At 42.6% G+C, this 15,595-nt stretch overlaps 1 protein-coding gene across 4 annotated transcripts in view; it reads left to right on the top strand.

Annotated features, from left to right (window-relative positions):
• TSPAN4 (tetraspanin 4) overlaps window positions 1–15,595 on the top strand; it is a 442,443-nt gene that overhangs the window by 55,544 nt on the left and 371,304 nt on the right. For all 4 annotated transcript variants that reach the window (XM_040608032.1, XM_040608035.1, XM_040608034.1 and 1 more), the window contains one exon: window positions 14,894–14,987. The gene's annotated coding sequence lies outside the window, so the exon portion shown is untranslated. The remainder of the gene's footprint in view (window positions 1–14,893; window positions 14,988–15,595) is intronic.

Below are 15,595 nucleotides of genomic sequence, written 5' to 3'. Positions count from 1 at the left end.
CCTCTTGCCTGTGGCTGTGTTTTTCTCAGTTTTCCTTATGCCAGATTGGTTTATTTGCAGTTACCAGTTTCACAGCTGATTCTCAATGCTACTGTCAGTAGGAGAGAGGAGATGGGTTAGGGGCAGATGGGTGAAGGGGAGTGTGAGCCAGGTTACCTTTCAGCGGCATTCTACACATCAATTAAAGTGACTATGGAACTGCTTCAGGCCTAGGCTCTCCTGGCTGTGTCTGTATGCTCTTAGCCATACCCAAGTACAGCTGAGCTTGTCGGAGTATGTGGTTGAGACTGGTTGTTTAGATGATCGAGTTTGAACCAGCAGGCTAGTTTTGCAAACCAGCATCGGAGGCAACGTAAGTAATTGGTGGGTGCACTACTCTGAGGCTGAACCTTGAGCCAATGTGAATATATGAATATATTTGTGTTTTCTGGTCTTCACAGGGATGAGAACCCATATCTCGCAGATGAGAAAATGTGCAGTAAAGACTAAGATGTACAAAAATCTATAGCTTGTGGCTGAGACATGTATAAACTAACCCATGCCTATTAAAGGTGCACAGGTATGGTGCCTTGTTTGAAGGATTCATGTTCTTTCCTGATACTGATTTACTATTTAGTACCTGTAATAAAGAGGAGATTGTAATACTGTGTGTATACAGTATACATATGATAGTATGTGCACTGTCAATTCACACTTCCACACTGTTGTGCCTGATTTCTTCACTGCTACATGAAGTAACTGAAGTATTGTAGGCTGAGGACTGGTCTGTGTTAGAAGCTGGTCTCATTGGAGCATGTTGCACCCCACATACAGAACAGATATATCCTGTTATCCAGTGAGTGTCTTTAATTGCTGGACTTGTAGAACTTTGCTTCTCCTGAGGTGAAAGCTGATGAGTCGAGAACCTCTCTGGTATTCCTAAGCAGGGCTAGCTCTGCTGGGAAGAAGATGCTGACGACTAACAGCTTGGAAAATATGCTGTGATGTATCTAAAGCGGGGAGCAAAGTGGAACCCGCATGGATATTGTCAGTCAGCCTGGCCACCTTTTGAGCTGATCTGAAGTCGTCTTAGCTTTGATAGGTGTTAGAGGATAGATGTGCTTGTGCTTGGCATGTGCTCCTGTAATCTATGTGTATTCAATAGAAAAATGTCTCTTGGTGGCTATGCTGTATAACATGTGCCTGATGCTGTCTGCAGGGCTTGCAGATATATTTATAATGCAAGAGGAATCAGAGGAGCCACCCACAGAACCAAAATGTTTTCAGGAGATAAAGGCTATTAAACTGCTTGAAAAGACCAGTTAGGTCTCTAGAGGGTGAAAAGCCAATTTTGACCTTACGGAAACTTTACTTGCTGATCTTACAAAGGAAGCGTTAGCAGAACAGAGAGATAAATCTATAATGGAATTACTTTCTGCCTTACAGAATGTGCCCAACAGCAAGACCCACAAAAGTTGCTTGCTCCTTAAAAAGGAAATGGGAACCAGAGGGTAAAGCATGCTTTCTTCTCTTCCCCAGTGGCCACTCCTTTTGTGGAATCCAGCTCTTCACATCCAAGCTGTTTAGCATTCCCTTAACTGGCAGTGGGAGTATCCCACAACATGTGATGGTGATTACCTCTGTGATTGAGGACGAATACTTTACTGAATAATTATAATACTTACTATCCCTGTTAGAGTATTATGAATGTGCTACTCTAACTTACTGTTGTAGGAGTACAAACTATACCAGTATCAAGCATTCTTATTCTGGGATAATAACCCTGGTGGCCCTGAACTGGAAAGCTTTTTCAGTAAAATATTATTTTTCAGTAGTTGGACCGGTTCCATCAGTGCAAAATTACTACCTTGATTAAATATTGCTTGTTTCTTAGCTGAAGGGAAGTACTGCAGTCTATTTGCTTTTGTTAAGCTAGTGTCCTTATTTTAATATATTGATGCTTTTCTGAAAGGGCTATTTCTCACACCCATTGCAACCCTTTTGTTTCATTCCCGTGACTCTCCTAATTGAAGAGACTCTTTGTAGCACAGTGGTTAGATGGGTGTAACTAATAGGGTGAGGGAAGTGCTCGTTCAGAAAATACCCTTGTTACTTGATAAACTGGCCAAAACGATGCTTGCTTTTGTATCAATTCCCAACAAATGCTGCCAACCAATGTAAATATAGTTCCTTTTAGCAAGCGAGAGGTGAGAGGAACTTGACATATTTGTTTTTGATGTTCTCTCTCTGTCTGTGGCTCTGGCTTTTAAACCGGAGCTGTTAACATAAAGGTAGCGCTGAGGCATGTGAAGTGTCTCCAGTTGGTGACTTGGGTGTGCATGTGGACTGTTACTCTGACAAAGCCTCTAAAAAAGGGGAAAACTGAAGAAGCACACTAAGTTTTTTTGCATCACGCAGTAGATGCTAACTGGGAGGTTATGGAAATTGTCCTTGTTTGATAATTTGCTAACTTCACTCCCATTCCAAAAGTGCCTGTCGTGTTATCAGTAGAAGTTTATATGCAATCATGGCCAAGCTAGAGTCTGAGAGGCTCCTGAGTAGGGAGATGAAGAATGTGCTATGCTGCCTGGCTAGTTTAGAATGCGAAGTGGAGTGGCTTTTGTGTACTATGGCAAAGGCACGGCCAGTAAATCAGATTCCTTGAACCTGGCAGCTGCAGAAGCGGAGGGATCAGAGCTGTAATCAGAATTACCTCTTCTTGCTTGTAGCACGTTGCCTTGCAACCATAGCTTTATGGCACAGGATTTATGCCTTTAGAGTATCTGTTGCTGCAATGGTGAGAATTAGGGTGTGGAGGCACAAACCATTGCACTAGTCTTGTGTTTTTGTGCTACAAGAGTACAAGATGGGAAGAGTTGTCTTGAGCTTTCAAGACCAGCCTCCTGCTGCGTTCCATTAATGTTATAACAAAATGACAGTAGGCTTCACTCTCCTGTTCTTTTCTTGCTTGTGTGATTCTTCTACTCAAAGCGCTGGGCTCCCTTAGATTGTGTTCCATGAGGGGGTAAATGAAGGGCTTTCTCAGCTTGTTTTCTTGTATGCTTTTCCCACTCGCCCATGCCCCCTCCCCAGCTGGTTGTTTTTTTCTTCTCCCCAGAACCCCTAGACTGGTGGTTTAGTTTATTTTGCAGACAAAATTAAAGGAGCTTCCAAGAGGAATGGGTCTGCAGGAATTACTTTTGCTAGTCCTCTTTCTAATATGTGCCTAAGCTTTCATGTATTGATACACATTCAATCCATTAATTTGCAAAGCAAAGTATCAGGCAATCGAGTCCAGGACTCCACTGGGGTTTCTGTGAGGGAGTTTCTTACCATACTCCAGAGAACTGTTACCATCAGTAAGTACAGGACGTAGCTCATTTGTTGCAGATAGAGCTGTAACTGTTTATACATGTGGCATTTACCTGTGCATTCAAGTCGTGAAGTCCAGGAATACTTGATCACTCCTCCTCAGGTGGGGGAGAATGAGAGAAAAATGTATGTCTGCAGCTGAAATCCTTCCTGATCTCTCATGGTAAGAGATGACTGGACACACTGCTCTTGGAAGGAAAGATGTTATTGGAGTCATACTAATGAACGGAGATACATTCAGTTCTTATTTCTGTCATAAACTTCTTGGTGTGATCATGAGCAAGATCCTTAGTCTTCTGAAAATCTATATGAGGTAAATTGTTTTCCTTTTCTCCCAGCTGTATCAGTTTAAATTGTGATGCTTGTGAGGCAGGGGCAGTACACGTTGCACAGATGTGCAGAAGGTGAAAGGGCCCAAGCTGTCCTGCCCTGTCTGCTCCTTTGTGCCAGCTGCTTTGTGGTAAGTACAGGAGCAAGGGTTGGGAGCGGCTGGAAGAAGCTGGGAGCTGGAGTGACACTCTGAGGACTGTAAAGAAGCATTGATGTAGAGGGGCATAAAAGAGTATCTTTAAATATTTGGAATTTGAGAGATTTCAGAAAGTGTAGGAAAGCTTTTTTTGTCTTGTTTCCTCGTGAATTCACCTGTGTTCATATGCCTTTTAAAAGTGAGAAGTGCAACACGATAAAAGCAGAAAGGAGAACTGGAGTGGTTCATGGAGGAGGGAAGAAGGATGTCAGGCTTTACTTTGGGGGTGATGAGGGGAATAGAGTGTTTTTTAGTTTAATTTTACTGAAAGCAGAACATGTGAATTGATGTTTCGAAAACCTTTACACTGTGTACATTGCTGCTTTGTAAATGCTAGCAAGTAACACTGTTATAGACTGCTGTACTCTGTACAGGGTGCTGCTCTATAGATGTTTTTTTCCTGGTAAAGGACACCTCTAATGCTAGCTGTATGAGTTGAAAAAAGTTTAAAAAAGCTACACGCATCAGCTGTCATAATTTACTGTAATATCCTGTTCTTTAGGATAACTAGTGAGTACATCAGTTCTTTGGGTACGTTGAACCAGATCATTACTCAGTATAAACTGGCCTTCCGTCATGGAACTGGGGGCAGTTTCATGCATTTCCCCCCACCTGAGAAACCCGTGTGCTAATGAGCATGGCAGGTCTGAAGGGCTGAGGGGCAGCTCGAGGTAGCTTTGTTAATGTGCTGGACTGACGTGTGCTGTCTTTGCTAGGAAGGAGGATCTCTTCCAAGTTCTTCTGAGACTCATCCTCTTCTTTTCCCACACTTTGCCTCCTCACCTTCCGCAGGGGTTGGATTTTGCTCCGGATGGAGAGGTGCAGGGAGGACACAGCTATTATGTATGTTTGTGTGTCAGGATATATTCCTTGTATCAGGAACTGTCATGTAATTGTAGGGGTCTTAATCATATTTGCAGGGAAGTGGAAGGAAGTGGGAAAGGTAGTAATTGATACAAGTCACCAACACTGAGAGATTGAGGTATAGAAAGGAGACGGAGTAGAACTGCTGTCTGGATTTGCATTGACTGGAGATGAAATCATGCACCTGGCTTAGTGTTGGGAATATTATAGCATTGGCATATCGTGGAAATAATGGGCCGGGTACAAGAAACAATTTCTAAATTTGGGTGCTGTTTCTTAAGCCTCTCTCCTGCTCTGTAGAACGTGAGCAACTTTTGTCAAGCTGTACGTCACAGCCTACCCATAATGAGGAATTACTTTCTTCCAGCCTGTTCCAGGCTTTGCTTGACTTGCTGTAGCTGACTTTCGGCTCTTCTTCCCATCCAGCTGTGAGGTACTGTTGCTCTGCCTTATCCTCCCTTGGACTGCCTAATATTAAAGCACACCAGGAGTGAGAAGATGTTATCTTCATAGCAGGAGTTTATTTATAAGCAATGCAAAGTTTTGATACAGCCATGGCATATTTCTTAAGTATAGTCTCACTGTAGGTAGCAACAGCAGCATTTCTTAGTTGAAAATTAAATATGTGTTTTGGTTGGTCATCTGCTCAGGGCAGGGACCAGCTAACTCCTGGGCTTTGGACAGTCCTGGTGCATCAGTGACGATTACAGTGCTGTATGAGCAGACATTTCTGTAAGGGGCTTGCTTGCTTTTGGGTTCTGAATTGAGAGGCGTTTTGTCTTCATTAGAGCAGTGCATGCTAGTTGTCACGTATGGGCATCAGCCACTAGCTGTACAAAGTAAATAATGCATATGAAGTATAAACTACAGAGCAGTTTTAGACTGTGCCAGGCTGAAGATGAGACAGAAGAGCAAAGGCAGATGGCAGAAACTGCCGAGGAGAGGTAAAGAAAGACATTACAGTCGTTATTGACTTGCGGGCCTGGTGTGGTTCTAACAAGAAATACGCTGGTTAGCTATAATGCTGTTAGAATACCAGTGGCCAGTGAACAGCCGTTATCCCTGCAAATTTAATCTCCACCTGTAGCATTTAATCTGCTGGACCAACTCTTGTGTGATTGTAGCAAACCACAAGACAGAAGGACAATCAAAGTGAAATGCTTTAAATTTGGATGTTCCTGGGGATGGATACTTTGTGTCATTACAAATTTCTGAAGCTCCAAGATGGGCTCTCTATCTTGTTACAAACCTGTATGGAGCTTTGATTTTTTTTTCCCCCCATATTTTTATATATATACATACAAAGATATATATGATATATGTATAATTTTTCCTGTTTTCCCTCGTTTTTGTTAGGTGTAAGCAGGTAATTATTTGTATGCTGTACTGCCCAGTCTGCCCCAAACAAAAGCAGAAATTTCCTGAACTAGACATAGTGAATAAGTATTGTGATAGATGACTTCTGCTATCAAAGGGCAGATTTTGGTCTCAAGATGGACAAGTTAGTTGGAGTGTTGTCTCTATTGTGTGTGAGAACTGAGGGGCAGAGAAGTGAAGACTCCAGTCCCTTTGATAACAGCTTTGCCTGTATAACAGGGATCTAGAGCGTAGGTAAGGAACTGCATCTGCTGTCAAGCTGCTCTAATTAATATGGTGCGATGTGGCATTACTGTAACTGACTTGGCACAAAACTTTCAGAAACCTCCAAATAACTTAAAGATATTGATTTAAAGCCATTGAGGGTCTCTTGACTTCAGTGTAAAATATTGCAAAATATTTGCAGTGGTTGAAGCCAACTTTTATTTCTACAGCAGGACTTAAACACAGTAAGCAGTGTTGGCTCTTCATGAGCTGCGTTTATTTTTCCCGAGGCTTAGTGGTGCTAACGATCCATCAAATAAAGGAGTTTAAGCCCTTCTCCAGAGGGAAAGGTGTTGGAGGTACCAGCAATGACTATGGTTGTTTAGGTATCTATACTAAAGATACTAGTACCTAGGTACTGGTTTAGATGCTTTCTCAACTTTGCAAATAAGTATGAGTTGGAAACTGTTACTGATGCTGCCTGAAAGGTGATAACTTGACTCTTGTATAGATCACAAATAAATTTTCGATGTATTCTGTGCAGTTGTCCTGTAACGAGCCTCTCATCTTGTCACTGGGGCTATGTGTTTGAGAGTGTTACCTAAGGCATCCAAATTTTTGCAGGACATGAGAAGGGCAGGGCAGCAGGTGGGAAGTCCTGGGGATGCTCTGTGACAAGAGGGGGGGGGGGGGGGGGGGGCTAGGTGGTGTCTAAAGGGGTTTGGCTGGAAGCAAACTGAATGTGAGTGGTCATCCCTGACATGGGCCTGCCAGTCGGTGGGGAAATCCAGCAGTTAAGACTGTCAGAAATTTGCTTAGAGCAACGCTTGTCAAAGTGAAGTGCTCTTTGGACAATGTGAATGCTGCTGTCCTGGCCCAGCTAGATCCGAGTTGTGCTTTGCTTCACCCACTGACTAGGTCACATCCAGTGGTCCGATGCTGCCAAACACCAGTGCTCTTAAATTACTGCACAGAGGCTTGTCATGTGCCACAAAGTGCCTGCCATAGCTTCAGCGATTCTGGCGCAGGAAGCGAATGTTGTTTTGTGATAGCTGGCTGAGACACTTAGCAGCTGATACGGGGCTGCTCTGCCAGCATGGGGGCCTGTGGCCAGGTCCAGTTACTCTGTGGCCAGATGGAAGATCAGGGAGGAAGTGGGAGCTGCTACAACCTGGTGGAAAACTTACTTGGTTTGTGGTTTTTGCATGGCTGGTTTACGAGAGCAAATTATCTAGATGTGCCTCAAAATTGAGAATATGTTGTTTTAATTCTGTGCAGTTACCACAAAGGGCAAAGGTAGGATAGGTGTATCTTCTGCCTGGAAATACCGTGGTAAAAATTGTGTGGTATAGTTTGCTGCCTCAGAGATTTTCTGGGAGCAAAACAGGTGTCTTGGTGTATCCACAGCAACAAAACTAACATAACAGTCATTTTAAGTCACTAGCTTAAAAGGAAAAGCTGAAAAGCTTTCAAAGAAAAAAAACACAAAACAAATAAAAAGATGAGTGCTTTGCAGAAATTACAGCACGTGAAAACTTAGTGCTGTGTCCTTAAGTGCTTCATTTGATTGATCGAGGTAGGAAATTAAATGTCATGTAAACTGTTGTTACCACCAAGATGTCCTTTGCCTACACTGGCTGATTCTCCTGTCTTGCTTCTCCACAGGTGTTTCTGAACACTTGCTCAAGGATGACATTTACCAGGGCAGCTTGGAGTGTTGCTGTGACTCACTGTCATACCACAGTATTAGCTGGGTCTCTGTCACAGTGTGGTGTGACCCTGGATCTAGCTAGTTAACCATCAGCTAGCTCGGGCAGTGCTGCATTAGCCTTGCTCAGGGGGAGCTTGGAGAGTGGGGAGGATCCTGCTGTTGCTGGAGTTGCCTTCCTTAACAGTGTTTCAGGTCCATGCCCATCGCAGCATGGGAATAATAGTCCTTCTTGTGCTTATAACGATGACACAGGAACAAATGCATGCAATACTGTGATAAGAGATGTATCAGCTCTTTGGGAATTGGAGTCACTCCTTTAGAAAATACCTACAATCTCTACTTAAAGGCTTATGGTGAGGGATAGTTGGCTATGTCCACTGAGGATGTATTTCAGGAGCTAAGTACCTGTTGTATTTTAAAACCTCCCTGTGTTTCCAAAAGCCCTGCAACAGTTTTAAGAATCATTGGGCAAGTATTGTATGTCTATATTTGTGTGTGCGTGTGAATTATATATACGAAATGAAGTGTGTTCTCTGGAAAGAAACCTCTTCAGTGGTGAATTTGAAATAATGATAAAATGGGTTAGGATTTAAACTTTCCCATACCATTTAATACTACTTAAATTAAAAAGTATTTACCAGTGCAGGTTTTGCTAGGGCTTTAAAGGAAAATGAAAGTGTTTGAACCACAGGAAATCAATGGCTTAATTGTCTGGAAAAGGAGTTCACTGCAGTGCCAGGATAACCTGTGAGAGCAGTAGCCTGTTCTGCAGGTGCAGGGAGAATATTTGTTATTTAAGTTTTACGGCTCTATCAGTTCCGTGATGGGTATGGGGTAACTTGTGAAGGTGTGAGGCTGGGAGTTGAGAATACCTTATAGCTTGGACCAGGGAGGACTGAGGAAAGACTAAATGAAAGATGGTGAGATACTCTATTCTGGTAGAACCAGTCACGTTTCCTTTCTTTCACTGTAGACAATCCTATTTTAAAAACATTTTCAAATGTAAAGTTTGTTAAACCCACTTCCTTCTATTAGGGAGCTATCAAGTTTGGGGCAGTTTAGATAGTAAATAAATGCTGTTTCTGCAGATTTTAATTGGGTTTCAATTTTCTTCTGAGGACAGCTTGACATTAAAAGTCAAACAAATGAACAAAAAACCACAGCAAAACGAAAGAAGAAACAAACAACCCCCTCCCACACCCCCCACCTTGACTTTAGGAAAAAAGAAATCCATCATTCATCCATTTAAAAACGGTAAAAATTGAAACTTGGGTAAATGTATAATTTTTTGCGTAACTGCTTAGTTCGATGAGTGGTGATGTATTTTCCTTAACAAATTTGCATGCTGAACTTCAGTGTATGGGATATTTTAATCTAAACACCTATATGTTTTCATAGTTATTAAGCAGGGGGAATCAGCCCTTTTTCCTGAAAATGGAAGCCAAGTTTAAAGCTGCTGACCTTCATCAAAGTTTCATATTTCAGACTTCCACTCGCTTCATTTTAATGCTGAACATTAAAACTATTAAATTATTAGAGCAGGTCATAATAGTGCCTGAGTTATGAATGAACAGTCAGCACCAGGCAGCCTCTCCCTTCTGGCAGGTGCAGAGGGGTGTTGCGGGAGCTGCTGCCGTGCTCTCTGGTGAGAGGTAGCATGTCCCACGGAGGAAGAACCTCTCTGCTTGTTGCTGTGGTAGCTGAGACGGGGTGGCTCTGTGCCCCAAGTGACTGTTTGAGTTGGTGCTGTTATTTCTGGTTGTACGTCCAGTGCTGGGTGTTTGCAGAACTCCTCAGCCTGACTCTCACAAGCCGCAGTAAGAGTGGTCATGGCTGGAAACCTAAATAAATTGCCTAGTGCAACACTCTGGATTTCACATCATTATTAAAACTCCTCTATTTCTGGTCTCAAAGTAACCTATTTTATTTAACAAGGTAGCACAGATCTTGGGACCTAGTTACATTAGAGACAGAGGCAGACATTGAGAGTTAGATGACGATGGAAAGCAACAGCTGATGCAGAGAGGCTTCTAGGAATCTGCTGTGTTTCAGCTTCCCTTTTAGGTTTACCTGCTTTGAGGAGTAGCTGCCTTCTCAGGCTGCATTGGGACAGTCTCATCCTACCCAGAGGATGGGTTGTTCGTGTTGCTGATTCCATCTAGAATCCCCAGGGTACGTAAGAGCTTAAAGCCTCATCTTTCTGCTCTGGGAATAAAAGTGATAAAAGTCAAAGCTCCTCTACAGGAGAAGAGGGAACCTTCTCACAGGTCAGGCTGAGACTTGGGAGCAGCCAAAGGAGGATCACAGATCTTGCAGCTTTCAGTGCTAAGTGCTGAGTGTAGATGCCTTTTTGAGCAGAAGCACAGGATGCAAATATTTAACAATACCCCATCAAGCTCAAGCAAGGGATGCGGAGTGCAAGTGGATGTTTTGGGCAGAGGTTTTGAGTTGTGATCTGCTGTTGCGTGAACTCTGATTGAAGTTACATGTGCTCATCAGTTTAAGAGGTGATACGCATGTGTGCTGTTCTGGACTTTGTAAAGAATAACTCCAAAGAGTAAAATCAATCCAGTGGTTTTCAGAGACAAGGGTGAAGTACGTGTTGCAGGAATATGGCTGTCAGGTTTAATGCTGATGTAAGGAAGATAAGAATAGCATATAGTTCAGAAAATCATAATAAAATAGGAGTGGGAAGGGAGTAACTATTTATATATTCCTCTATGTTTTTTTACATATATTATATATATATATTTATATATAGTACATTTTTTTGATATATATAAATAACTTGCATGGGGAATCCAAGAGGGTCATTCAGGTATTGAGTATTGTGCAGGTGTCAGCTGGATAGTTTATCTGGCAGATTTGCTGAGTTTTGCATGCGTGGTGACGGGTATGGGCATGGCAGGAGAGTTGTAGCCTTTTCTGAGGGTGAGGAGACTTACATCAAGGAATAGGAGTTGAAGGAGGTGACTTAAAATATGATTGCAAGTTGTCAAATGGAGTTTTGTTTGAGGGGAGAGCATGTGGACAATAAATACAATGTTACTTTAATTAAAAATAAATTAAATGAAAAAGTGGGGGTGGGTGGGAAACTGGTGGGTGGTGGTGCAAAGATGAAACTTGCTGACTTTTCTTTTTGGTATTTTTCTCTTAAAAACAAGAGCAAGCAGTGTTCAGATCTGCTTTAAAATGTACTTTCCCCAGCCTCTTGTGTTTAGTAGGATTTCACAAAATAGCATTTTTTTGTTGTTGTTGCAGGTACTGTCTGCTAATGCAAGAGTACAGGCAGTCAGTAAATTTCCTGATATAGTTGCATTAGTTGAAAGCTGAGCAGAGATTGAAAAATGTCCCTTGCCACCAGTGGAGGTGGCGATGCCTGATCTGTGTGGCTCCAGGAATTTCTGTGTGTTCCCTTCAAGACAGGGAAGTTGAGTAGTTCTACACATACACATCCTGTGTGCCGTGGCGACAGAAATCAGGGCAATTCCCTGCTACCTGCTATAGGTCCCTTGTAGTATTTAGCCCTGGGTATTTACAAGAGCACTGGCAGAAAGACGTCACCTTGTAACACCTCTTGGGAAGACACATGCAGCAAAGCCTTTCCTCCTATTTGGCATCCCCATTGAATGCTGCTGATGAGATCTCTGTTGATAATGGTTCTGTTTCTTTGGGATTGCTGCCCAAACAGGTGCAGCTTGGTGTTTGTCACATTATGGATGCTGTCTCAAAAGAAGGAGAGGGAAGGTGTTTTCTGGTTGAAGGGGAAAGAAAAAAATATAGAATTGTTGATTTGGCTTAGAAGTATGAAAACTCAGGCAATATTAGCACAGCATGTTACTAAGTGTCTCCTAACTGCCGAGTTCACTCTTTGCCTTTAACGGTCCAGTAAGTCTTCCCTCTGTGTCTGGCAAGATTATGGGGCAGATCCTCCTGAAAACTGTGTTAAGGCACATGGAAAACAGAGAAGTGATCCGTGACAGCCAACATGGCTTCACTAAAGGCGAATGCAGGAGTGGGGAGAGCAAGTCCAGGTGTTTCAAAGCAAGAAGATCAGAGAATGGGACTCATGCCTTCCAAGTTCCTGTAAAGCTGAGTTGTCTGACAGGTCTTTATTTGGTGTGAATTTAGGCATTAGGACTCAGTTCATCCTCTCTTGCTAAGCTGTAGTTTCCCCCTTAAGAACCTGTGAAGTTAGCCTGAAAACAATCTCCTAAATAGTCGGGAGTTGTCAGAGATTTCTTGTTGAGATGGACTCTAGGTTGTGTGGGGCATGCCAGAGCCAGGAAGCGTTTGACACAAGCCAGGACAGAAAGAGTAAACACATGCCTCTGGTCTCTGGAGCAAGATGTCTGATGTAGATGGGTTTGAGGCGAGCCTTGTAGCACTAATTGCAGTTACACTGCAGCTGACATTCCTGTTGATATTAAAGTTGATGCTTACAGGCCCTGTTGTGCGCAGCAACACATGATAAATAGACATAAACATCTTGTAAAAGATGATCCCTGGTCAAAAGAGCAGACCAAAAAAAAAAAATAATCAACCTGAGAACGAAAGTGACACAAGTAGACAAAATGTTTTGCCTGGGTTATACAGCAGGTCGTGTGTGGGGAGGGAAGTGGGGCCCTGGTCTCCTTGCTGGGGTGCCAGCACCTCCTTTGCTGGAAGTGTGGTTGCCTGGGCTCATGTGTTGGGCAGGTCAAAGGAAATTTCTGCCGTGACTAAGATACTCAGAGGAAGATTTTGGATGTCTTCTAGATTCAAAGAGTAGATTTCGATGCAGCCCACCGAGATCCCATCCTCTCATTAGTGTAATGCTGCCACTTCAGGAGGCAGGATTGCAGCCTGAGTAGCTGTACGTGACCTAGGTTTCGTTACCGTTAACAGGCGTGATGAAGGTATGACGGTACTGGGTTATACATGACTACACAGGCTCACTGGAGGTCGTGTGTGCTTCTGTATCTCCTCTGCCTTATCTCTTGAGCTGGTTGTCAACTGTGTTGAAAGCATGTGTGACTGCAGTGCAGATACAGCTTCAAGTACAGACTTCCTCCTGCATTCCTATAGAAAAGATAAGGCAAGAAATGCGTCCCTGTGCATCTGTGCTTGTGTTTACTGTACTCTCTAGGCATGCAAATGGACTGTAGGACTGGGTCAGGCCAGTAGTCTGTCTAGCTTGTTCGCAGTAGCCAAGAGCACCTGCTGAACCAGTTAATACCAGCCCACAAAATTCTTGGGTAAAGGATTAGTTTGCGTTGTTAAAACCAAGGCTTCTAGCTTCTCGCTTCATGGTGGAATTTGTTTTTCTAGGAAGAATCTTTGCTGTTATGAGTCACTCTGGCTTAAAAGAAGGATTTAGCTTTCAGCTGCCTTTTGCCTTAAAAGGTGATGTTGCTTCTGGTATTTGTCAAGTTCAGGGGGAAGAAAACAAACTAAAAATCATGAGGCAGCTCTCTCTTCTCAAGAAACACTCAATATCTACTTCCTTAGTTCTTTGGTTTAGAAAAACCAAAACAAAGCAATGTTTAGGGAATGCATTGCTGATCCTCCTTTGGGGACTGCTTGATTTATGTGGCAGTGAAATGTCAGACAGAACACTCCTGCACATAACAGGGATGTAGCCTGCTTTCTGTTGTGCTAGATTTCTAGACCATCTGGAAATTAGTGTCATTAAGCACCTGAAATAGCAAGATTAAAAAACCCAACCAACCAACCACAACAAAAACCAGGAGTCACACTATGGGAAATCAGGCATGGTTGATCTATAGACAAAACATCTTTCAAATGGGTAAATAAACTGCAGTCTCTGTCTGTGGTCAGTAAGGATGTCATAGTTCTTTTGCAGGCCTTGACTTTTTAATCCTAAGCAATTTCCAGTGGGCCTAATTACATTGTACTTAACTAAAATATATCTGCAGTTCCAAACAATGCTAATGAGATGTATGCACTAGCAAAAAATCTTGTGGCACAAAACAGTGTTGTGATTTCTCATCCACTGTAATGACAAAGCTGCCATGGAAAAGGGAAGGGGTTGGGGTTTTTTTTGTTTTGTTTGGAAAAGTTTGTCTACACTACAGACCTTACTGTTGCTTCTTTAGGTAGAACTAAACCCTTGGTCAATCATATGTTTGAACGTTGCTATGTATTTGAGTACAGCTATAACCTTACTTTTCCCTGTGCAGCATCACTTCGTGTAATTTTACCACTCCCAGCAGAAGGTGCTTTTCATTTGTGGGTATTTGTTGCATAAAATGCTTCTACCAGTTGAGATTGCTTTGTTGGCATTTGTCAGTCTCAGAAACTTGAATGAGTAGAAATATTTATCAGTTTTACTCTCCCTGGCCATGGCCTTCTCCCTGCATAGGAAACATAAGTTTGTGCTCTCTTCTGAAAGTTTTCTGTGCATGTTGTTCCCTGGTAGCAATAAAGCTTGTTTCTTGAGGTGCTGATGGACCATAAATTACAGGGTGCTGTTCCATAGGCACTCTTTACCTGGACTTTCCTCTGCAAACCCAGCATGCCTTAATCTATTGCCATTGCATGTTCACCCTTACTTTGTTAGTTTGTGTGTGGATTCAATGAGAAAAAGTCACCTATTTAAAATGACTTATTAAAAATTCTGTATTGAAAATATGCCAGAAGGTATTTTCTCCAATAAGTCCATCTTTATTTGGTGACCTGAGTTTTATTTTGGTAACAAACTTCACTGAGGTTGAAGAGTGTGTGGGAATGTACACAGGGGAGGGGAAGGGGGCTGTGAAATTGAACTGTAATACTGGATTGAAAAGTTTGTTCCTGAAGTGACTCCTGATCACTACCTGCTTGTTTTGCTCATGAATCTGTTGGTTTGTGTCTTGCAGTGGCATCGCTGAAGGGCTAGCTGTTCTTGCTGTGGTAGATCAAAAGCCACTTCCAACAGCATCTTGTGTGTCATCTGCAACACCACCAGTCACAGTGAGTTTTTCCTACATGCCCTCTGTTTTCCCCAGTGAGGGTTTGTTAGCTGTAACCTGTGGTAACAATATTTTTCTTTTTTATACTTTGTCAGTTCACTTTCTGCTGTAAAAATATTTGATTTACCAATCCCAAGATACATACCCTTCCCCCTTGTGCCCCCAGAAGCTCATACTGGGAGCTCAGTATTGCAAACCCTTCTGGCTGCTTGCAGACCTTGTGACGGTGGGATGACAGATGGCTATGTGCTTTGAGTGTGTGTTCTGGTTGTTTATCCTATAATAGCCAAGATGAGAATTGGACAAAATATTTTGTTTCTGAGCACAACTTCAGAAGGAAAAACTTATTTAAATAAAAAGAGGAAAGAGAATTACTGCTTGGGTGAGGAAGATTAAACTTCCTTAGTCATTCAGAGTGCCAGAAGCGAACACATCGTACATGTGTGGCATCTGGTCATAGGCAGTGGCAGGTGAAAGGAGAGGGTGTCTCAGTGCTGGAGTGTTCCCGAGTCTGTTCCTAGGTATAATCTTAAAAAGAGAGGATGGCATTTTCTCAGCAGTGTAAGTCAGCTAGCTCATTCAGTGCTATTTGGCTACTAAATGAAAACT

Source organism: Falco naumanni, chromosome 10 (genome assembly GCF_017639655.2).
Source record: "Falco naumanni isolate bFalNau1 chromosome 10, bFalNau1.pat, whole genome shotgun sequence".
Classification (NCBI taxonomy): Eukaryota; Metazoa; Chordata; class Aves; order Falconiformes; family Falconidae; genus Falco; species Falco naumanni.
The sequence above is the reverse complement of the archived record's forward strand: the minus strand, read 5'-3'. Positions and strand labels throughout refer to the sequence as shown.